This window comes from Palaemon carinicauda, chromosome 35 (assembly GCF_036898095.1).
Source record: "Palaemon carinicauda isolate YSFRI2023 chromosome 35, ASM3689809v2, whole genome shotgun sequence".
Taxonomy (NCBI): domain Eukaryota; kingdom Metazoa; phylum Arthropoda; class Malacostraca; order Decapoda; family Palaemonidae; genus Palaemon; species Palaemon carinicauda.
In genome coordinates this window covers 74,365,482-74,390,528 of record NC_090759.1, presented here as the reverse complement: position 1 = coordinate 74,390,528, position 25,047 = coordinate 74,365,482, and the positions used below count along the sequence as shown (strand labels likewise).

At 40.4% G+C, this 25,047-nt stretch overlaps 1 long non-coding RNA gene across 1 annotated transcript in view; it reads left to right on the top strand.

Moving 5' to 3' along the window:
- The first annotated feature begins 510 nt into the window (after positions 1-510).
- The window catches only part of LOC137627550 (uncharacterized), a 325,984-nt gene continuing 301,447 nt past the window's right edge, over positions 511-25,047 (top strand). The window contains exon 1 of the long non-coding RNA XR_011041188.1: positions 511-622. This is a non-coding gene — a long non-coding RNA (uncharacterized lncRNA). The remainder of the gene's footprint in view (positions 623-25,047) is intronic.

The window sequence follows — 25,047 nt, the reverse complement described above, 5'->3', positions numbered from 1 at the left end:
CAGTAAGGAAGACGTACTTAAAAAGGCAGAGTAATGGTTCAAGTCGACTTCCTTACCAGGTACTTATTTATTTTATGTTTGTTATTTTGAATAACGGCTAAAATAAGATACGGGATACTTAGCTTCTTTGTTAACATGTATGCTGGTCTCCACCCACCACCCTGGGTGTGAATCAGCTACATGATCATCGGGTAAGATTAATATTGAAAAATGTTATTTTCATTAGTAAAATAAATTTTTGAATATACTTACCCGATGATCATGAATTTAAGGACCCGCCCTTCCTCCCCATAGAGAACCAGTGGACCGAGGAGAAAATTGAGTTCTTGTTGACAAGAAGTACTTGAGTACCTACTCACAGATGGCGCTGTTGTGTACACCCCCACCTGTATAGTGATCGCTGGCATATCCCGACCGTAGATTTCTGTCGGGCAACAGAGTTGACAGCTACATGATCATCGGGTAAGTATATTCAAAAATTTATTTTACTAATGAAAATAACATTTTACAGATGTAAGGTCATAGTGGTGAGAAGAATGTTATGGATCACTGGAGTTATTTCATAGTATGGGAAGGACATAGCTGATGTGTTTACTGCACTCTACCTACTTTAATTATAAAGGTAAGGTCTGACATGTTCTGGTTTCCAAATGACATTGGACATTGGTATTCTAGGAAAGAAAATGACAACTTTTTCATTTTTGACACTACCCAGACCAAGAGGCATTTAGGTAGTTAATTCTTACTTAAAGTCAAAAGCTCACAACTCAGTGAGAGTGGTCATTTCTTGCATACAGTCAAAAGACATGCTACAGTATAGTGTTATGATTATACTTTTGCCTGACAATTAATTTTTAGTTTGAAGCTTCCAATGAGGAGAAATATCTGTTGAAGATTTCATGTTAAACATTGCATTTGTTCTATGAATCTCCCTTGATGTTCCTATTGCTTATTCTTTGAAAGCTGTTTTAAAAACTTCTTTCAATAGACACATGTCATTGATAAAGTAATGAGGCACGCTAGTGGTTAAGGGCAAGGAGCAATGCTGACACAGCAGAGGATCTCAGTTATTTTAATCTCTATCGCATTGGTTTTACACACTTCGTCCTCCAGGTTGTTAAATATTTTAATCAGTTTTAAGTTGCCTTCCTCCTGATTTGTTGGCAATTACTGCATGAATTGCTCAAGGCAATTGCTTCTGGGCTATCATTATCTGTAATCGCTTCGGTCTTCGGTTGGGAACAGTACTGTGATTTAAATAACTGTTGAGAGTTGTGTGAAGGACCCACTATTCCTATCATGGAAAAATTGAAAATTTTAAGCATAATAGTAAATTATATTTCAGTTCATTGGAAAATCCAGAAAAGACTAGGCAATGACAAGCTAATACCATTCTCTAATATAGAACTTAACCAGGCAAGTTTTGATAGTGATGAGCTTTTAAAGCATTCAACTTTTTTATCTTCCTGTGTTTCTCAAATGGCCGTTGGTCTTCATTTAAAGGTGGCAATTCTTATCTTATCTACCCGGTTGCCAACCCTATCTTGATTAGTATTGTCCGGTCTAGTGATAATGGTCTTCCATTCAGTACTATATGTGTTTTGTGTTCACTGGGCCTTACAGATTAGAGATCCTCTCACAGAGTTGAGTTCTTTATTCACTTTATACCATTCTCTTACAAAACCCTTACATTACCACAAACTTTGTAGCTATGTTAGGCAACTAGATTGAGAGGCAGAAAATAATAGTTGATGGTCAAGATGTTAATATCCCTCCATTCGTTGAAGAAAGCACTCTGGGGCAACCTTGTATTTCTTATGTGGATGGAGTGACATCACATGATTCCTTTGGCTCTTAATGTTGCTGGTGGAGTTTCACCTAAAGTTTATCATGTGCATTATGTTTTGGATGGAAGTCCGCTTCGTAGGCTTATATGCTTGGCCATTAGGGTTAACTTCAAGGGGTAAATGTAGGCGCTAGTACTTCTACTGCCAAAACAAGTCTCTTGATAACAAATGTGCAGCAGCTCTCATACCCGTTTCTAGCTAACTTGAAAACTCGTAAGTAATGTCTCGGTTCGTCCTGCTGTTCAGGAAAATGAAGGTGAAGAAAACAGAAGAAGGTCAAGAAAACTGAAATATTCCCCTTTTAAACCATACATAACCTTATTGCTGGAAAATACCTTGATGTTGCTCTAAGGAAGTTCTGATGCTACTTTTTTCCTAATCTTTGAAAATTGTTACTTCTGAGACTACTTATACCCCTCAGTTCTCCTGTTTTATTGTTGATAGCTATATTGTTGTCTCAAATAAAAGGAAAGGCTGGTAATTCTGGTTTGCTTTTAGTCTTTAGGTCTTCAAAACCTTAAGACATTCATAAGAGTTCTAGAGTTTGATCCAATTTCCTGCCTTGAGCCAATCAAGACTTTTAATAAATGAAAATCTTTAATGCAGGGTTTCCAATCTGGTTTCTTAAAAGAATGCTCTTTGGGGGGGGGGGGGGGGGTAATATAGTAGGAAGTGTTCTGAAATACTTTGCATAATAGATTATATAACAGGGATTATTTCTAGTAATAGAAGAGAAACTTGCCGGGCATCAGGCTTTTAATGAATTTTTTTTTTTATTAACTGACCTGTTTTAGTAACCCTGTTTTAAAGGGGGCTTCCTAGGCCATATCAGCCTGTGTGTTTGTGATATCTGTATGTGCCTCAATGTTGGGCACAGTTTCTGAGGCACAAAAACTTTTATCAATTTATTTCCCTGTTTTGGGGGTTTTTCTTGTGTATTAAAAGAAATTAAAAGTAGTTGCTTTGGTAGATACCAGAACTTGCTCTTGCTAGTTATTTTTCTTCTTCGTTTAGGAATAATCAAGTTTCCGCTTTCAAGCCAACAGCTTCAACTTGAGTGTTGTCGACAAGGAGTTCCTTTCATGCAAGTGGTAGAACATCAGGGTTTCTCTCTAGTGGATATTGTTAGAATTCCTTATGGACAATTTCAGTAGGAGGGAGACTTTCCCACTTTTTTGTTTGATTTTGCACTTGCTGCTTGTAATAATACAGCCCCAGGACCTAATGGAATTCCATGTGCAATGATTAAACATGTACTTGTTAATACTAAGTAATTTATTTTACGCATTATTAACAGAATATAGCATGATCACAATTATCCAAGTATTTGGGAACTCGCCTTAATTTTAGCATTTTTAAAACCTAGTAAGGATAAGGTTTTAGCAACAAACTATCAACCAATTGCATTGACATCTTGTCTATGTAAGATCATGGAGAAGATGGTCAATGCAAGACTGGTATGCTACTCGGAGAAGAAAAGTATTGCATCACCTATCCGTTGTGGTTTTAGAAAAATGCACTCGACAAGTGATGTGTTGGTATGACTGGAATCCCCTATTTGTGAAGCCTTTACCTCCAAACCACATCATGTAACAGTCTTTTATTGAACTTGAAAAGGCATATGATACTGCATGGAGATATGGTATACTTAAAATCATTCATGTTTTGGGATTGAAAGGAGAGCTACCTTTGTTCATTCAACCATTTATGTTACATAGATTTTCAAGTTAAATTAGGTGAAACTCTTATCAGAGAAGAAATGTGAAGAAGGAGTTCCCTAGGGTAGCATGCTGAGTTTACCCCTATTTGCATTAGCCATTAATGGGATATCCTCTGTCATTCCCCAAGATATTCTCACAACACTATTTGTAGATGATATCTCTCTATATCAATTGCTGGAGCTAGAATGAGAATGTTCGAGAGAAAACTATAACTCCCAATTGACAAAATTATTCAGTGAGCTAATATGAATGGATTCAAGTTTTAACAAGCAAAATTGCTGTTATCCATTTCTGTCTTATTCAGGGAATACATCCAGACCTGGGTATGTACTGTACATCAAAGGTCAACGGATCCCATGTGTAAGTGAAGTTAGATTTTTCAATATTAATCTTACCCGATGATCATGTAGCTGTCAACTCTGTTGCCCGACAGAAATCTACGGTCGGGATACGCCAGCGATCGCTATACAGGTGGGGGTGTACACAACAGCGCCATCTGTGAGTAGGTACTCAAGTACTTCTTGTCAACAAGAACTCAATTTTTCCTCTGTCGTGCCACCGGCAAGACCTACTAATACGCCGTCCCTAACTGGATTTGTTTTCACAACTTTTTGGTGAAGTACACTATTCCAGTTTTGAGCTTTCGCTATGCAGGGGTTTTATCTTCATTTCAAAACTTGAACTCGTTTTGGATAGATTTAATTATGGTGACGAAGAGAGTATGGACTCTCTTTCACTTTTAAATGGCCGACCCTTCCCTTAGACGGAAGTGTTGGTGTCGAAGAGAGTATAGACTCTCTTTCACTTTTTATGACCGACCCTTCCCTTAGACGGAAGTGTGTTTAGGTTTTTGGTAATTTTGCTTAACAAAGTTATAAATTTATTTTATATCTCTCCGCCATTCATAGGCCTCTTCGATTAACTTTCCATTTTTATAAACTTATAAAAAATTAATTTTTATGTTTGTTTATATGCGACCTTTCCTAATAGTAGGCGGTCCTTACTTGGAACCGAAGTTAATTAACATTGAGCCCGTCATATCGTATTTCCTGTTAAGAATTTATGCTATTTTAATTTTAATGTTTTTGAAAGAATTTCTTTGATAGTCTCGTACTGTTTTCAAAGATGAACTAACGTTTAGTTTTGTCTCCGCAGTTGTTGACGTTCAGAACGTTCAACATGCGCTCTATCGTTACGATAGAGAGAGAGTATTTCACGGTTTCACGTTGCAGTAAGAGTAAACCGATTCTAGCGTTTCGTTCATTCTTTCTTAGCTTAAATGGTTTTAATTCTAATAAAGGAACTTTTTATTTGGGAAACCTTTCAGTTTTTTTCCTTTAACAAATAATATGTTTTAACGATATATAATTGGGATCATCTCTCAGGTTCTAAGTCAAGAGAGAGAGAGAGAGAGATAGAGACGGAGGGAGAGAGAGGAGGATAAACGTTTCGTTCAAGCGGGTAACGTTGTTCTCGTTTTTTTTTTTTTTTTTACTCTTCTCCCTAGTCGCTATAGGGGAAGAAGGTAAAACGTTTCTAGAGTTTTATTCTTGTTCCCAGTCTTTATGCGGTGAGAGATTTTAAACGTAGTTTATTTGATCTAGTGTTTAGTCTCTTTTCCAGCCACTGAATTCTTTATCTTTCATTATGTTTTTCTGTTACATTGTAAAACTGTTTTCGCAATTACTACCTTTTAATGAAGGATAGGATTGCGTGTTTCAGGTACAAATCACTTAAGTTCGAGTTCAGTGAAATAAGTGCAAACAGAAAATCAAAAGTGATAAAGTGATATGCGCAAAGTGTTACAGTGTTGCGTTCGAGGGTTCGTTTGTTCGTGCCTGTTGTTCACCTAGTCCGATACCTCTTACAAGCTCCCAAGCCCAGGGGAGAAGTAATGTCGAAGGACTTATGGGTTCCACAGGTCTTGATTGACGATCAAACGTTTCCCTCCGTGGTTTCGGGTGTATCTACACACGTTGCCGACGTGATCACCCCACCCACACAAAGACGAGAGAGCCCATTTATTCCTCGTCTGCGGAAGAGGTTTCTCGCAGAAACCATGGACCAAATCTTGCAGCTTTTAAGTGCAAGTCGGTCCCTTCCGCGCAAGTCCAACGGCCTAGGTGTAGCCACTGGGTCAGTTCGGACTCGATCCAGTCATCCGACAATTGCACACCTCCCAAGAGAGGCAAGGCGGTACCGCAACAGGCAGTAACTCCGTCTGTTGCCGCACCAGCTGTTTTAGACCCTCAGTCACAACGGACAGTAGCTCCGTTTGTTGTCGTCTTTCATAGACCCTAGTGGTCCATGCTGCAGACTATACAGTCTCAGCTTGCTCCTTAATGCAGGAGTATCGTGCTGGAAGGTTGACAATGCACCTGTTAATCTACAACCTTCCACGGTTGTGCGCTCAGCAGATACTGCGGCTGCCTGCTCCCACACTCCACCTGTGAGAGCTCCACCACCGATGCGCAGTCCACCCTGCCAGACGCATGTTCTTGCTGCACCATCCGTTGACATGCGTGAGCTACCGCATCAGCAGTGGGAAGGTGCTGTAGAGCTGCCGGGTTCCAGTACTATGCGGCTTTCTCCGCAACCCATGCGGCATGCTCCTCATACCATACAGCATGCTCCGCATACCATACAGCATGCTCTGCAACCCACCGCAGCCCCTCCCACGCACCAACACTCAGCTTTTGTTGTTGCCAGCTCCCACACTCCGACTGCGGAGAAGGTTGACGATGCACCCGTGGGCCTACACCTCCCACAGTTGTGCGCCCGGCATGGCTTCCTGCTCTCACACTCTTGTTGTGAGAGCTCCTCCACCCATGCACAGTCAACCCTGCCAGATGTATGATGACTCCCACACACAGAGCACTCCGTTGCCGTGCGTGAGCTACCACTAGCTGCCGTGTTTTGACACGGTGTGTCAGCCTCCGCTACACACTGTGGTTACCGCCACTCGCCCGCAGCAAACTAGTCAGTCAGGAGTTGAGGCTTCCCCACACAACCTTGGTTGTTGCCAACTCACAGACTGTCAAACAGTTACATGACGTTGCCTTCTGGTCTGCTACTTATACACCAGTGCTGTATGTCCCCACGCTCCTGTTATGGTTGACAGTTCAGTTTTTGACAGTTCACAGACTGTCAAGCAGTTTCATAACGTTGCCTTCTGGTCTGCTGCTTTTGCTCCAGTGAAACCCTCACTGAGAGAACCTAGCTTTTCTCGGACATGGTTCCTGTAGATGAGAAAGTGCTGTTCTCCCTCCTTCTGATATTCCCTTGAGGACTCTGTCATTTGGAGAGGAGCCTTAAGCTGCTTAGCCTCCTATGGACTTTAATTTAAGCATAACATGCTTCCAGGGAGGGTAAATGGTTCCGCTTCAGTCGCTAACCCCGTCTGTTGCCACACCTGCTCCCATAGACCTTGGGCTTTGTTGCAAGACATGCAGTCCAAGCTTAGTCCTTGATAGAGGATTTTTTACGGAGAAGAACCTTCTTGCCAACGACCTTCCTACCGGTTGGTTGTACGCCCTGTTGACGCTGAGGTATCCTACTCACGTCCGCCAGTTGAGATGGTTCCTCCACCGGTGCGACCCAGTGTGGGTTGCCAGTCGCACGTTGACGTTAAGCTACTCTCGGAGGTGGTTGTGGACGTTCAGTGGGTCACTGGGAAGACGTTCAACAACCAGCAGAGGTAACTTGTTGTGACGCAGTGCGGCAACCTCAGCAACCCGATAAGGGGTTGTCTGTACTACCCAGACAGTCTAGACAGTTTCGGGTTGTCGCTGTACTTCCTCGCATCCCCATGGTTGACAGTTCACAGACTGTGCAGCAGTACCATGATCTTGTGTCCGGCTCCGTCACGCATCCACCAGTGCGACCGGATTCAGCGAGTCAGACGTTGCCCACTCCGTTGCCGTTTCCTCATCAGTTTCGGATGAGGAACCCTCTGATGAGGACATGGCTGAACAAGAAAATCAATCCCCAGCCCTGCTATCCATCCAGAAGATGCTGAAGAAGGAATACGGCCCTGTCAGGCTGTGGATGAGTCTGGTTAGGACACTGTCATCCGTGGTTCAATTGGTGTCACTTGGAAGACTACACCTCCGTCCTCTTCGGTTTCATCTAGCTCTTCACTGGAAAAGGACAAGACGCTAGAAGCGGTCTCGATCCCGGTTTCCGGAAGATAAGTCTGGTCTAACCTGAGGAAGGACTTTATCAACCTTTTATAGGGTCTTCCCCTGACTGTTCAGACTCCCAACCACGTTCTCTTCTCAGACGCATCGGACGTAGGCTGGGGTGCGACCTTAGGCGGTAGGGAATGCTCGGGATTATGCTCTCGAGTCAAAGGACAATGCATTTTAACAGCAAGAAGCTTCTGGCAGTACGTCTGACCTGGAAAAGCTTCAGGTCTCTCCTTCAAGACAAAGTAATGGAGGTCAACACGGACAACTCCCTGCTTTGATGTTCATCTCCTAGCAAGGAGGGACCTACTCTCTGACATGGTGCGAGTTCGCTAGTGACCTCCTCTCCTGTTCAACAGGTCTAGACTTTTCACTAGTAACAAGTTTCTTCCAAGGCAACTTGAATGTCTTAGCAGTTTGTCTCAGTAGGAAGGGACAATAATTCCAACATATTGGACCCTCCACAGAGATGTATGCAAGAGACTTTGGGTCACCTGGGGCCAGCCAACCATAGATCTCTTCGCAACCTCGATGTCCAAGAGGCTCTCAATACTTTGCTCACCTATCCCGGACCCAGCAGTGGTTCTTTTAGATGCCTTTCTACTAGTTTAGTCTCATCTAGATCTATATGCATTCCCTCCGTTCTAGATTGTCAACAAGGTACTGCAGAAGTTCGCCTCTCACGATGGGACAAAGTTGACACTAGTTGCTTCCCTCTGGCCCGCGAGAGAATAACTTACCGAGGTACTTCGATGGCTAGTAGACGTTCCCAGAACTCTTCCCCTAAGGGTGGACCTGCTACGTCTGCCACGCGTAAGAAGGTACTCCAAGGCCTCCACGCTCTTCGTCTCACTGCCTTCAGAGTATCGAAAGACTCTCGAGAACTAGAGGTTTTTCGAAGGAGGCAACCAGAGCGATTGTTAGAGCAAGGAGAACATCCACCCTTAGAGTCTACCAATCGAAGTGGGAAATCTTCCTAAACTGGTGCAAGTCAGTATCCGTATCCTCGACCAGTACCTCTGTAACTCAAATAGCTGACTTCCTCTTTTATCTGAGGAAAGAGCGATCTCTTTCAGCTCCCACTTTCAAGGGTTACAGAAGCAGGTTGGCATCAGTCTTCCGTCACAGAGGCTTAGATCTTTCCAACAATAAAGATCTACAGGACCTCCTTAAGTCTTTTGAGACCACGAAGGAGCGTCGTTTGGTTACACCTGGTTGGAATTTAGACGTGGTTCTAAGATTCCTTATGTTAGACAGGTTCGAACCACTTCAATCAGCCTCCCTGAAAGATCTCACCTTTAAGACTCTTTTCCTGATATGCTTAACCACAGCTAAAAGAGTCAGTGAGATTCATGCCTTCAGCAAGAACATCGGATTTTCATCCGAAACGGCTACATGTTCTACATCTTGGTTTTCTAGCCAAACACGAGCTGCCTTCTCGGCCTTGACCAATATCGTTCGTTATTCCAAACTTAGCGTATGGTTGGAAATGAACTAGAAAGAGTATTATGTCCTGTAAGAACTCTCAAGTTCTATTTTAAAACCTTTACGAGGCCCGTCTGAAGCTTTATGGTGTTCAGTTAAGAATTCATCTTTGCCTATGTCAGAGAATTCTTTATCCTACTATTTTCAGACTGTTAATACGAGAAGCTCATTCCCTTCTGAATGAGGAAGACCAAGCTTGGTTGAAGGTAAGGACACACGAAGTTAGAGCTGTCACAACTTCCGTGACCTTTAAATAAAATAGATCTCTGCAAAATATTTTCGACGCAACCTTTTGGAAAAGCTAATCAGTGTTCGCGTCTTTTATCTTTAGAATGTCCAGTCTCTTTACGAGAACTGCTACACTCTGGGACCATTCGTAGCAACGAGTGCAGTAGTGGTGGGGGCTCCACCACTACATTTCCCTAATTCCAGACGGCAGACGGCAAAAGTTAAACAAGGCTTTAATTTTTTTCAAAATTAGCTATGGGTGTGAAATATGCTTCTCAACCAACCCAAGCTGATTGAAGATTTTACATTCTATACCATACTGGTATCAGATTGGACACAGGAGCCTTTGGAACTTCACCCATCCCAAGCCTCTGTGTTGACGCTGGAAAATTACCTTCAGACTTTTACCGAAAGTTTTCTATTGTTCGGTATTACTGTAGTTCAGGTTGCAAAGACTTCCTCATTCTTTAGCCTATCAGGCATGATAGATGTTGTGAGTTGCTTCCAAAATCTCCTCAACCTTATGGTTTCCAGGTAAAAACCTTTGTAGACAGGCTAGGATATAGCTAGAAATAAAGTGCTTCCATTTAAGATATCATTAACCCCTTCATGGAAATTCCAAGAGATATCTTTTTGTAAGTATTTTATTGGTATAAAAAAAGAACATAACTGACTTAGAAGCCAGGTCTCTTTTTATGGAACATGTTGAAGTACATAAGGAATTGACTTTTAAATACAGTATACTCCATCCATATACCAAAGGCACTTCCCCCAATTTTGGGGGGTAGCCGACATCAACAAAGAAACAAAACAAAAAGGGGACCTCTACTCTCTACGTTCCTTCAGCCTAACCAGGGACTCAACCGAGTTCAGCTGGTACTGCTAGGGTGCCACAGCCCAACCTCCCACATTATCCACCACAGATGAAGCTTCATAATGCTGAATCCCCTACTGCTGCTACCTCCGCGGTCATCTAAGGCAACGGAGGAAGCAGCAGGGCCTACCGGAACTGCGTCACAATCGCTCGCCATTCATTCCTATTTCTAGCACGCTCTCTTGCCTCTCTCACATCTATCCCCTGTGGCCGCGGGGGCATATAAAAATTAGAATAGCGCCAACGTTATCCCTGCATGTCGTAAGAGGCGACTAAAAGGGACGGGACGAGGGGGCTGGGAACCCCCTCTCCTGTATAAAAATCCTACGAGACAAATACAGTATACTGATGGTTCTAAATCTGATGTTGAATTGGGAGTATATGATAGTCCTTTGAATTGGAGAGGTTCACTTTCTCTAGTATCGTCTATATTTACTGCCAAACTATATGGCCGACTAACTGCTATTAAAAAATTAGCGTTAGACGAGTACAATTTTATCATCTTTAGTTATGCAAGAAGTCCTACAAGCTTTAGAAGTTTTTAATTCTAGTAGCCCTTTAGTTTTAGAGATTATAGAGTGGCTTATTATTGGGCTGAGAGGTATAACGGTTCAATTTTGCTGGGTTCTGGCACATGTAGGTGTATCTGGAAATGAAAAGGCAGATTTACTGGCAAAGAAGGCTGCAGCCGAGTTGCTACCAAGAAACTATCCCATTCTCTGTGATTTTTCACTTTGCAACAAGAATTTTATCCATAATAATTAGCTATACTATTGAGATGGTTTAGTTGACAATAAGATGAGAGAAATAACAAATGTTATATCTCCTTCGAGGTATAACAGGATTCCCCGAAAGTTGGAGTCGACTCTTTGTCATCTCTGCATTAGTCACACTTAGTTGACATACCAAGTTACTGCTAACTGGCCAATGACTGTTTGATACCCTTGACAGTGAGGCATTTGTTGACTGAATACCTTGCTTATAGAACTGAAAGGATTAGATATCTGTTTGAGACTTGAGGTGAGGATGGCAGGTTCATCCTTGCCAAGATTCTTGGACAGGATGTGTTATATTATGCCTGCAGTATTTTGAGATTTATTTCTGAAGCAGGTCTTCTGAAAAGCTATTTAAATTTTATAAGTCCATCTTCGCTTTTATGGTTTGAAATTGAATACTCTTTTATTCTCTATTTATGATAAATATTATCGGTGTCAATGATCTCCGATGTCAAGATGCCAGAGAATTGTAAATCAGTCAGTCAATCATAATGCATAGTCTATCCAAGAAATAGATTCTATATCAACAAGATACTTTTTTCTGTGAGCTCAGCAGAGAAAATGTAAACCCTGTCAGCTGATTTCAAGCTACTGTAAATAACAAATATTCTTAATATAATATCCAAACTTTTTCAAAATATTTTATAATTTTTCAATATTTAACTTAGCCGGTGATTATAATAGCTGCAACTCTGTTGCTCGACAGAAAAACTCTACGTAAAAATTCGCCAGCGATCGCTACACAGGTAGGGGGTGTACTCAACAGCGCCATCTGTCGTTCAGATACCCATTACTCATTGTAAACAAAGAACTCAATTTTCTCTCGGTGGCTACCGGCACGACCTACTAATTCGCTGTTGCTAACTGGATTTGTTTTCACAACTATTTGGTGAAGTACACTATTCTAGTTTTGAGCTTTCGCTATGCAGGTGTTTTATCTTCATCTTAAAACTTGAACCCATTTTGGATAGATTTAATTATGGTGACAAAGAGAGTATGGACTTTCGTTCACTTTTAAATGGCCGACCCTTCCCTTAGACGGAAGTGTGTTTAGGCTTTTAGTAATTATCTTATCACGTAATAGATTTTCCTATATATATTTTATATCTCTCCGCCTTTATTAGGCCTCTTCGATTAACTTTCCATTTTTTATAAACATATAAAAATAAATTTTAATGCTTTGTTTTTATAGAACTTTCCTGAGAGTAGGCGGTCCTAACTTGGAAACCGAAGTTAATCAACGTTGAGCCCTTTATATCGTCTTTAGCCTTTAAGAGCTAAGGATTTAAAACTTTTTAAATGTAATTTTTTATGAAAGAATTTCTTTGATAGTCTTCGTACTGTTTTCAAAGATGAACTAACGTTTAGTTTTTTATGCTACGCAGTTGTTGACGTTCAGGACGTTCAACATGCGCTCTATCGTTACGATAGAGAGAGAGTGTATCACGGTTTCACTTTGCAGTAAGAGTAAATCGATTCTGACGTTTTGTTCATTCTTTCTTAGCTTAAATGTTTTAAATTCTAATTTAAAGGAACTTTTTATTTGAAAAACCTTTCAGTTTTTTCCTTTAGTCAAATAACATGTTTTTTTGACGATATATAATTGGGCTCTTCTCTTAGGTGCGAAATCAAGAGAGAAAGAGAGAGAGAGAGAGATAGAGACGGAGGGAGAGAGAGGAGAGAAAACGTTCCGTTCAAGCGGGTAACGTTGTTCTCGTGTTACTCACGTCCCTAGTCGCTGTACGGGGAGGAAGGATAAAACGTTTTTAGGTTTTTATTCTCGTCCCCAGGCTATGTGCGGTGAGAGATTGAAAACGTAGTTATATGAACTAGTGTTTAGTCTCTTTCCCAGCCACTGATTTTTCTTTTTATCTTAAAATATGTTTTCTGTTTTTTGCTGGTATTATGAGCTTGCATTATACGACTAATTTCGCAATTACTACCTTTTAATGAAGGGTAGAATTGCGTGTTTCAGGTAGAAATAAGTGCAAAACAGAAAATCGAAGTGATAAAGTGATATGCGCAAAGTGTTACAGTGTTGCGTCCGGGGCGCAAAGTGTTACAGTGTTGCGTCCGAGGGTTCGTCTGTTCGTGCCTGTCGTTCACCTAGTCCGGGACCTCTTACAAGCTCCCAAGCCCAGGGGAGAAGTAATGTCAAACGACTTATGGGTTCGAGAGGCCTTGACCAACGAACAGACGTTTTCCCTCTATGGTATCGGGTGTATCTTACCAAGATCTCCCCTACCATAAGACGAGAGAGACGTTGTTTCTCCTCGCCATCCGTAGGCTTTTCGCATAAGAAACCTGTCACAAGGTTTCGGAGCCCTTAAGCGAAAGTCAGTCCTTTCAGGACAGGTCCAGCGTCCTGGTTACAGCCATTAGGACAGTTCTGACCCTATGCAGTCATCGGATAACTGCTCGCCGCCTAACAAAAGCGTAACACAGACTCCGAGAGTCTTTTTTTGTAGGCAAAGTGTTGCGGTCACAGACGTTACCCTCGTCTATTACCACAACCATTTCCGTTGATCCTTAAGGGGTTGTATGGCAAAACATGCAGTATATGCTTGCCTCCCTTATGGAAGACTATTCTGCCGATTAGTCCGTTGAGTCTAGCCGTTTATCTCATCGATATCCTGGCTTTCAGCCAACCTAACGTTCCTTTGTGCTTACTGTTGACGTTGGCGTAGCTTAGTCACGTCAGTCAGGTTGTTTAGAACCACACTCGATGCGGTCTCGTGTGGTTTTTCAGCCGCATTTGGACGTTAGGCCACTGGCTGATGCTCCTGTTGACGTTCAAGACGTTCACTAACAATCGGAGTTGACTTGTTTTGACGCTGTGCGTGAACCTCCGCATTCTAGAGTTGTTTTGACTGCTCAGTCTAGGCAGTCAAAGCAGTCTCGAGTGGACGCTGTGCGTCCTCACGCACCTGTTGTGGTTGACAGTTCAGTTGTTGACAGTTCACAGACTGTCAAGCAGTTACATGACGTTGCGTTCTGGTCCGCTACTAATGCACCAGTAAGAGACTCAGCTTTTATCGGACAAGGTTCCTGTAGATGAGGAAGTTGCTGTTCTCCCTTCTACTGATATTCCCTTGAGGACTCTGTCAGATGGAGAGGAGCCTAAAGCTGCTTAGCCTCCTATGGACTTTAATTAAATCATGATGATTTTTTTTAAGGATCTTCGTCCGGATCTTTTTGTAACTGCTGCTCCTCGTTCGCCTAAACGTCAGAGCTTACACTAGGCCTAGCTACTTCGAAGCCGTTGTTTTTAAGCTAGTGCTCTCTCGCTCTCCTAGAGAGCGTTACGTTGGCTAGGCGACTGGTTTTTCACCAGGAGGAGTTTGGGGGATACAGCCTTTGCTTTCCCTTCTTTTAAACTGGTTTATAGAGCGAGAGTCTGATATGACACGAGAGAAGTTCTCGGCTTGGGAGTTCATGCCTCTGCCCAGATAGACTTCTCAATTCTGGTAGACTCTCCCTGGCGCCTAGCCAGGAGACGCTCCAAGTTGTTTACAGGTCAACTTCACAGCTGTTGTCGAGCCTTTAAAGTTTTGCTGTACTATTATGTCACGCATAACAAGGCTTTCAGGGATGGTAAACGGTTCCGCCTCAGTCGCTAACCCCGTCTGTTGCCACACCTGCTCCCGTAGACCCTAAATGGGCTTTGCTGCAAGACATGCAGTCCAAGCTTGCGTCCTTGATAGAGGACTTAAATGCGGAGAAGAACCTTCTGGCCAACAACCTTCCAACCGGTCGGTTGTGCGCCCTGTTGACGCTGAGGTAACCTACTCGCGTCTGCCAGTTGAGGTGGTTACTCCACCGATGCGACCCAGTGTGGGTTGCCAGCCGCATGTTGACATTAAGCAACGCTCGGAGGTGGTTTTTGACGTTCAGGACGTTCAACAACCAGCAGAGGTGACTTGTTTTGACGCAGTGCGTCAACCTCAGCAACCCGGTAGGGTGTTGACTGCACAACCCAGACGGTCTAGACAGTCTCGGGTTGACGCTGTGCTTCCTCGCGCACTCATGGTTGTTGACAGTTCACAGACTGTGCAGCAGTTCCATGATATTGCGTCCGGCTCCGTCACGCATCCACCAGTGCGACCGGATTCAGCGAGCCAGACGTTGCCCACTCCGTTGCCGTTTCCTCATCAGTTTCGGATGAGGAACCCTCTGATGAGGACGTTGCTGAACAACAAGACGATCAGCCCCCAGCCCTGCTATCCATCCAGAAGATGCTGAAGAAGGAACGCTGCTCAGTCAGGCTGTGGATGAGTCTGGTATGGACACTGTCATCCGTGGATCAATTTGTGTCACTAGGAAGACTACACCTCCGTCCTCTTCAATACCATCTAGCTTTTCACTGGAAAAAGGACAAGACGCTAGAAGCGGTCTCGATCCCGGTTTCCGAAAAGATAAAGTCTTGTCTGACTTGGTGAAAGGACAATATCAACCTAAGAGAGGGTCTTCCCCTGGCTGTTCAGACTCCCAACCACGTTCTCTTCTCGGACGCATCGGACGTAGGCTGGGGTGCGACATTAGACAGTCGGGAATGCTCGGGGATATGGAACTCGAATCAAAGGACAATGCATTTCAACTGCAAGGAGCTACTGGCAGTACGTCTGGCCTGGAAAAGCTTCAGGTCTCTCCTTCAAGGCAAAGTGGTGGAGGTGAACTCGGACAACACCACGGCTTTGGCGTACATCTCCAAGCAAGGAGGGACCTACTCTCTGACGTTGTACGAGATCGCAATGGACCTCCTCACCTGGTCAAAAGGTCTAAACATATCACTAGTAACGAGGTTCATCCAAGGCAACTTGAATGTCATGGCAGATTGTCTCAGTCGGAAGGGACAAATAATTCCAACAGAATGGACCCTCCACAAGGATGTATGCAAGAGACTTTGGGCCACCTGGGGCCAGCCAACCATAGATCTCTTCGCAACCTCGATGACCAAGAGGCTCCCAATATTTTGCTCTCCAATCCCGGACCCAGCAGCAGTTCATATAGATGCCTTTCTCCTAGATTGGTCACATCTAGATCTATATGCATTCCCTCCGTTCAAGATTGTCAACAAGGTACTGCAGAAGTTCGCCTCTCACGAAGGGACAAGGTTGACGCTAGTTGCTCCCCTCTGGCCCGCGAGAGAATGGTTCACCGAGGTACTTCGATGGCTAGTAGACGTTCCCAGAACACTTCCCCTAAGGGTGGACCTTCTACGTCAGCCACACGTAAAGAAGGTACACCAAGGCCTCCACGCTCTTCGTCTGACTGCCTTCAGACTATCGAAAGACTCTCGAGAGCTAGAGGCTTTTCGAAGGAGGCAGCCAGAGCGATTGCTAGAGCAAGGAGAACATCCACCCTTAGAGTCTACCAATCGAAGTGGGAAATCTTCCGAAACTGGTGCAAGTCAGTATCCGTATCCTCGACCAGTACCTCTGTAACTCAAATAGCTGACTTCCTCTTTTATCTGAGGAAAGAACGATCTCTTTCAGCTCCCACTATCAAGGGTTACAGAAGCATGTTGGCATCAGTCTTCCGTCACAGAGGCTTAGATCTTTCCAACAATAAAGATCTACAGGACCTCCTTAAGTCTTTTGAGACCACGAAGGAGCGTCGTTTGGTTACACCTGGTTGGAATTTAGACGTGGTACTAAGATTCCTTATGTCAGACAGGTTCGAGCCGCTACAATCAGCCTCCCTGAAAGATCTCACCTTAAAGACTCTTTTCCTGGTATGCTTAGCCACAGCTAAAAGAGTCAGTGAGATTCATGCCTTCAGCAAGAACATCGGATTCTCATCTGAAACGGCTACATGTTCTCTACAACTTGGTTTTCTAGCCAAAAACGAGCTGCCTTCTCGACCTTGGCCAAAATCGTTCGATATTCCAAGCTTATCGTATGGTTGGAAATGAACTAGAAAGAGTCTTATGCCCTGTAAGAGCTCTTAAGTTCTATTTAAAACGAACTAAACCTTTACGAGGCCCGTCTGAAGCTTTATGGTGTTCAGTTAAGAAACCATCTTTGCCTATGTCAAAGAATGCTTTATCCTAGTTTATCAGACTGTTAATACGAGAAGCTCATTCCCATCTGAATGAGGAAGACCAAGCTTTGCTGAAGGTAAGGACTCACGAAGTTAGAGCTGTCGCAACTTCCGTGGCCTTTAAACAAAATAGATCTCTGCGAAGTATAATCGACGCAACCTATTGGAAAAGCAAGTCAGTGTTCGCGTCTTTTTATCTTAAAAATGTCCAGTCTCTTTACAAGAACTGCTACACTCTGGGACCATTCGTAGCAACGAGTGCAGTAGTGGGTGAGGGCTCAACCACTACAATTCCCTAATTCCATAACCTTTTTAATCTTTCTCTTGAAATGTTTTTATTGTTGTTTTTGGGTTGTCCGGAAGGCTAAGAAGCCTTTCGCATCCTAGTTGATTTGGCGGGTGGTCAAAGTCATTTCTTGAGAAGCGCCTAGATTAGAGGTTTTGATGAGGTCCTGTTGTATGGGTTGCAACCCTTGATACTTCAGCTCTTAGGGGTCGCTCAGCATCCTAAGAGGATCGCGAGGCTCCGTAAGGAAGACGTACTTAAAAAGGCACCCAGAAAAGGCAGAGTAATTGTTCAAGTCGACTTCCTTACCAGGTACCTATTTATTTTGTTTAGTTATTTTGATAACTTCTAAAATTAAATAAAAATTCTTAGCTCATATGATGTAAACATATTTTGCTGGTCTCTACCCACCCCCCTGGGTGTGAATCAGCTATTATAATCACCGGCTAAGTTAAATATTGAAAAATGTTATTTTGATAATAAAATAAATTTTTGAATATACTTACCCGGTGATTATAAATTAAAGGACCCTCCCTTCCTCCCCAATAGAGACACAGTGGACCGAGGAGAAAATTGAGTTCTTTGTTTACAATGAGTAATGGGTATCTGAACGACAGATGGCGCTGTTGAGTACACCCCCTACCTGTGTAGCGATCGCTGGCGAATTTTTACGTAGAGTTTTTCTGTCGAGCAACAGAGTTGCAGCTATTATAATCACCGGGTAAGTATATTCAAAAATTTATTTTATTATCAAAATAACATATTACAGAAATACCAATGGTACAGACTACCACAGATTTAGTTTACTAAACACTAATAGTGTCATTAGTTATCATTTGGATGTGTAAATGAGTTCACTCATTTTTTTTGTTTGTTCTTTGTGATTGGCGATGAAACTTGAGAAAAACTATGATTATCCTTGTGACATCTTGTGTAATAAAAAAAAAAGAATACGCAATAGGCTTTATTCCATTTACAGTATTTTGAATTTCAAAGGATACAGACCTAAAGTAAATGTTGTAAAAACATCATCTTTGCCTAGTCATAACTTGGCCTATACCCCGACGCTTTTGTAATTTGGTAGTTATAACTATAGATAGGAGTTGAATTACCTTTTCTTATGTAAAGGTCCTAATGTGCATGAAAAATAAAAGCTATTTGCATTTTTAAATTTATCAAAAGTACAGTACAGTACTATAGTTCCATGATTGACCGTTAATGTTTTCCTCTATAGTTTGTTTTGATTTGGTTCATGCTCTCCATTATCTTTGTTTTTGTAAGTTTTATATAATTTGCAGTACATCCCTTTTTTATGTCTTTCTAGGGTGAAAATAAAAATGTTAATCTCAGCTGCATATTATGTTGTTACCTAGGTGTTGGGCATATATAGTAGTCCTGTATACAATTTGTTATGATTCTGCTTGATTTTATGGTATGGAAAACATATTTTTTACATAGTGGACATTCTGTGATAACAGAGCGCCTTCCCCCCCTTAGTCAGTTATCGCAATTCTCATTCTAAAGATGTGGTAGCTTGGGTTACTGTATTGGTTGGAGATCTGGTCAAGTTGAGAAGGTCTCTTCTGGTTCTAACTCGGTGAGATTATATGGGAATGATAATAGCAATGGGAAACATGGCTTTCTTCGAGAAATTAGTTGTAATTGGATGTCTAAAGAGAAGGGTTTTCTAATTTAACTTCAGGCTACGCTTTCTAGATCAGCAATGTTGTTCCAATCTCAATTCCAGTGATGCAAACCCAACTTCAACAGTTGAGTTGGTGGGATGATTGCGGCAGTTAGCTCAAGGAGTTTCTTTGAATATGAAAATCTCAAAACTTTTTGTGTTTGCAGATGCGTCTGAGCAAGGATGAGTAGCAACTATACTATAGATCATTTATACTATATCTATCAGGGAAATGGACTTTCTGGAGTCATTTCTGCATATCAGTTGCCATGAGCTTCTTGCAATATTCAAAACTCTTCCGGACTAGGAAATATTGGTGGTAGGGAAAGCCAAAGCATTGTTTTCAATGCCACTCCACTAGCCTATATCAGGAACCAAGGAGGTACAAGGTATACTGGATAGCGAAGGTACAGTACTGTGAACTTGGAATAAACTTTTATTTCTGTGTATTTTTAAAAAAATCAACCATTTTAGCTGATCAGCTTAACAGGAGTAAAGTTCTTTCAAATGAAAAATCTTTAATCAGTATATCTATAAGTCTGAAAATTTTAAGGTTGCCCGATTTTTAGACGTTTGCAATGTTACCGAGCAAAGGGGTAAGGGGATTTGGTCACCTGTTCTGTCTCCTTCAAGATAAAAGTTAGATCCCCTGTTGCAAGACTTGGTCAAATCTGGATCTTTGAGCGTTCCTACCATTTGCCATAATTCTGATTCTACAGGTGAAGAATATGTTCAGGATCTCTGCAAATTGCAGAATGACTCTAAAAGCCCATTCTGGCTAGAAAGGTAATAGTTATGATCTGTAACTTCTGTGGTCAGTGTCCAAGATGGATGCTATACAAAACCTATCAGCTCGGACAACCAATTTCAAAGTTTATGCTGTATATCCAAAACCATCCATGTTACAGCTAACCACATTGAGAGTATCCACTACTGTATTCTATGAAACCAAGGGTTTTTGAAGCACTCTAGATTGTCTAGTATAGATTCTAAAAGACTGCACCTATACAATAATCTGTATTAATGATGTTGGAATGCTTATTTTGAAAGGTGCAAATCTAGTTATGTATCAGTGACAAACTAGTTAATATTATATTATTATTTTTTGTTTTTTTTTATAATGAACAACTTTCAATTTCAGTCATTAAGGGATATAGATCAGTCCTTCTGTTCTAAGCAACTGGGATTAGAGTTATCAGTTTCAGATATTGCAGTATAGTGGATGTATTTAGGGATTTTAGATTTGATAGGCCTGCAGTTGTCAAGTCTTTTTTTAATTTGAATTTAATTTTTATGCATTTTAAATTATTCCAAAGCTTTGACTTTTGAAAAGTTTGAAAATCTTCACTCAGACATTTTTTTCCTATTGGTATTAGCTTTAAATAGATGCATTATTAACTACAAGCACTATCTTTTAGGGTATGGTTTGGGGAGCATAATATGATTTTCTCTCCTTTTGCCTTCAAAACAATTTCTTCACTTTCCCTCTTTTGAAATGAATGAAATCATTTCCTCAGAAAAGAATTTCCTTGTCCTGTAAGATTCCTTTAGTGTTATTTTGATAAACTGGCCATAGGAGATATGTCCCTTATTTGTTTTAAGGGATTAGTTCCAAATCATTCTGCCCAAAAATGCAATGTCATTTATAGTTGAAAGTTTGGTCACGGAAGCTCACAGAAGAGTATTAGCGGTAGCTCATGAGCATACCAAGTCGAGGTTAGCAAAACGTTATCGTAATGAATCCTGGCTTACTTATTGAAATTGGTGGCCTCTTGGTCCGATACTGGCTGCTCGTAATTCGTAATGTTAATTTTTTTACGTCAAATTTATTTATTTCCATTATAAAAGTTTTAATTTTAATTAAATGGTGTTGGGGTACATAGATGGGTAATTGGAGAACAAAGATTTCACATTATTCGGAGACAATTTAGAGTTCCAGTTGAGTCTAGAATTGGAAATATATTTTAATTCTATAAATGACCTATGTCTCCTTCACTGGTTTATATTTTCCATCAAAATATTGGAATTGAAAATATGAACATCAGGGGAGGTTTGTAGAAATGATCTGATTTGTAATAAAATTTGTCATTTCAATAATCTCCTGATGTTTATACAGTATACTGTACTGTATATGCTAACCTTTCTCCACACTGACTTGGGATGTCAAGAGGTTAGGAAATAGTTTAGACTTTCAGAGTGGATTACCAAAGAATTCGTAGTTCGTCACAGTTTTGATTCTTGCCATTATCTTCTCGTACAGTGGTTATCAGTCCCAGGGTCTTGACCCAATTTAGGGTTGTGAGGGTATTTCTGAGGGTCGCCAGAGGTTTTGAGGGTTTTGCAAAAATATACTTTGTTTTTAAACTCTACAATTGTGAGTAGGTATGTCTTTTCTTGGCAACATTATTGAAATTTTGAGTAATAGATAAAGAGTTATTGTTGATGGGCACCATAGTGAATATAGGAATGTGATATCTGGTGTTCTTAGTGTAGTGTTCTTGGCCCATTACTTTTCATACTAGATACACATGTGGTTTGGCCTACAGAAAAAAGCTTGTTGCAGATACAGATGATATTCTTTGCATCAATTCCATCTCCTGAATGTAGATCTGGAGTTGCTGAATCCCTTAATAGAGATCCATCTAAAATTAGTGCATGGTGAAAATTATGGGGAATGAAGTTGAACCCTAACAAATATCGAAGTATGATTGTCTGTAGGCGGAGAACAGTGTCTCATCAACATCCAGATCTCGACATTAATAATGTTTCTTTGACTCTATACAATTCTTTTAAAATTTTATGTGTGATTCTTGATAGCAAATTCACTTTTAAGAAACTCTGTCTTTTTTTTCTTCAATTGCACAAAAATTTGGCTTATTGAGAAAGTCTTTTAGATTTTGGTGATAAATATATTCTGAAAAAGTTTCAATGGTCTCATTCTGCCTTGTTTACAGTATTGTACTCCTTTCTGGTCTTCAGCTGCCTAATCTCATCTTGCTTTGTAGAACAAGAACTTGTGGTTTATTAAATTTTGTATTCTTGATGTAGGCCTAGATATTAATCTGTCACAGTCGTTCAGTTGTTTATGGATGTTGCAAAAGATTTTTCAGAATTCTTATCCTTTGCATTCAGATCTTCCAAGGCAGTACCATCCTGCACTTATTGCTCGGTATGCAGTTAATTCTAACAGACATGCCTTCTCCATCATAAGGCTCAATAGGCCTATTAGTTTTATTCCAGCTATGACCAGGTTGTGGAATGAGCTTCCTGATTGGGCAGTTGAATTGTCGTATCTTCAAATTTGCAGCGAATGTTTTTATGTTGAAAAGGCTGGCAGAAGTCTTTCTTCACAGTAACTTATTTCCATATTAATGTTCCTCACTGGGCTATTTTCCCTGTTGGAGTCCTTGAGCTCATAGCATCCTTTTTTTCCAAATAAGGTTTTAGCTTGGTTGGTTATATGTGCATTAGGAGAGTACAGAAAATTCAATTAAAATTATTTTTTTTTATCATTCTACAAATGTCTCCCTTTCTGCAGTATAGATGGTTATATATATTGGGACTAATCTTAGTTTTAGTAGTTTTGAAAGATCAAACTTGTGTAAAATCTGCCTGTCCAAATCTTTGCCTTTTGGATGCTTTAAAAAAACAATCTTACGTGCCCTTAAAACAACATTTGTTTAGTGCAATATTTTGTGGTTGAAACGTATATTAAATGAAAATTCACTTGTGGGAACTTTGGCCTTACATAATTGTGGATAAAATCATTTAGAACCAGTTTTCTTCAGTACTGCAACATTTTTAGGATGAGAAAACAATTTACCATTATTTAGGAAATTAGTATGGAAATAATTCCCACCAAGACTGGATTTTCAAAGCATTTTAATATACTGTACCAATGTTATGAGATAGTAGTTTGATTTAAAGTAATGTGGTGTGATACATAAATAACTTAATTTTCTGGCTTTGAATATTTCAAAATTACAGATAACGTTTTACTTTAAAGTTTGTAGTTTGATTTAAATTAATGTAGGTAGTACGTTGGCCAGGGCACCAGCCACCCGTTGAGATACTACCGCTAGAGAGTTTGGGGTCTTATCACTGGCCAGACAGTACTACAATGGATCCTTCTCTTTGGTTACAGTTTATTTTCCCTTTGCCTACACACACACACACACACACTGAATAGTCTGGGCTATTCTTTACATATACTCCTCTGTCCTCATACACATGACACTGCAGATGATCAAACGATTCTTCTTTACTTATGGGGTTAACTACTGCACTGTAATTGTTCAATAACTACTGCAGTGTAGTTGTTCAGTGGCCACTTTCCTCTTGGTAACGGTAGAACAGACTTTAGGTATGGTAAGTAGCTCTTCTAAGAGAAGGACACACCAAAATCAAACCATTGTTCTCTAGTCTTGGGTAGTGCTATAGCCTCTGTACTATGGTCTTCCACTGTCTTGGGGTAGAGTTCTCTTGCTTGAGGGTATACTCAAGCACACTATATTATCTTATTTCTCTGGCTCTAAAAAATTCAAGTTTTATAGGAGATATTTATTTTACTGTTGTTACGTATCTTTTCTTTTTTCTTTTTCCTTTCTGGGCTATATTTTCCCTGTTGTAGCCCTTAGGCTTATAGCATCCTGCTTTTCCAACTAAGGTTGTAGCTTAGCAATTATTATTGATAAGAATAATAATGCGATACACAAATAACTAATTTTCTGGCTTTGAACACTTCAAAATTACAGATAATATTTTACTCTAAAGTTTGAGTTGGTCATGCAGTAAATTGGTTTTCAGAAAGTTTACCCATCTTTTTCCATACTCCGAATACCCTGTGTCTTCTCCTTTCTCCTTTGTGGCACAAATTAATTTTGAATTTTAGTTCAAAGTGAAGTCCAGCCCATTGGACAAATTTAGAATAAATTACCGAGAGGCTCCTATCTGAAAAGTGTACCTACACATTTTCTGCTGTTTTGCAGAATTTGAAAATTATGACATTAGGAATTTACCATGATTGAGGTCAGATTTAAAAGACAGAAAAGGCTGCTCATTTTAACTCAAAACTGATCTTACTGTGTAGGGTGTTTAGTCAAGTTTAGCATTGATGGATTACAACACCTCGTATTTACATTGAAAAATATAGCTGTAGATGGCATAATTAACTAATTGTAGAATATATATCATATACATCCATAGAATTTCTTCTTAATATTTCACTACATTTAAGTGTTTTACAGCTTCAAGGTAGAACTCAAATTTTGAAAACTTGCCTTGCTTATGGGATGTTTTATTCCTATTTTGGATGAGAATATAAAATATAATAAGATTATATAGAGAATATAAATTCAATAATCTAAATTTTATTTCCTTATTAAGTGTAAAATATTTGAATTTACTTACCACCTGCCACGTAATGTAAATTTTTCGTAACTGTGTGATCCTGATGGTATAACAAAATTACTGTTGTGGCCATGATATGCGAGCTTTGCTAGGTACAGTATTTAATTGAATAATGAGAAATATTAATGAAAGTGGAATTATCAATTTTCACTTTGAGTTGGCATCAATTTCATATAACTTGAATCATTTCAACTTCACCCAGTTGGGTAGTAGCCCAGCTGGGTTGTTGTAATTAATTTTGAAATTAGATGATACACATAGCGATAAGTTTAGGAGGAATTAAGAATTTAAATATTTTGTTTGCTGAATTTTTATTTTTTTTTTCAGGGAACCAGAACAAGTTTAGAATACATCAAATCACACATATTGTTGAATATATATTAGTTTCAAGAAAACTGACAACCAAGAATTAATATTACCACTGCATACAATAAAAAGAAAAGATTTCTTACATCAGAAGGAAAATTGAGCTTAAAGTATGCAATACTGAAAGGAAAAATATTATACC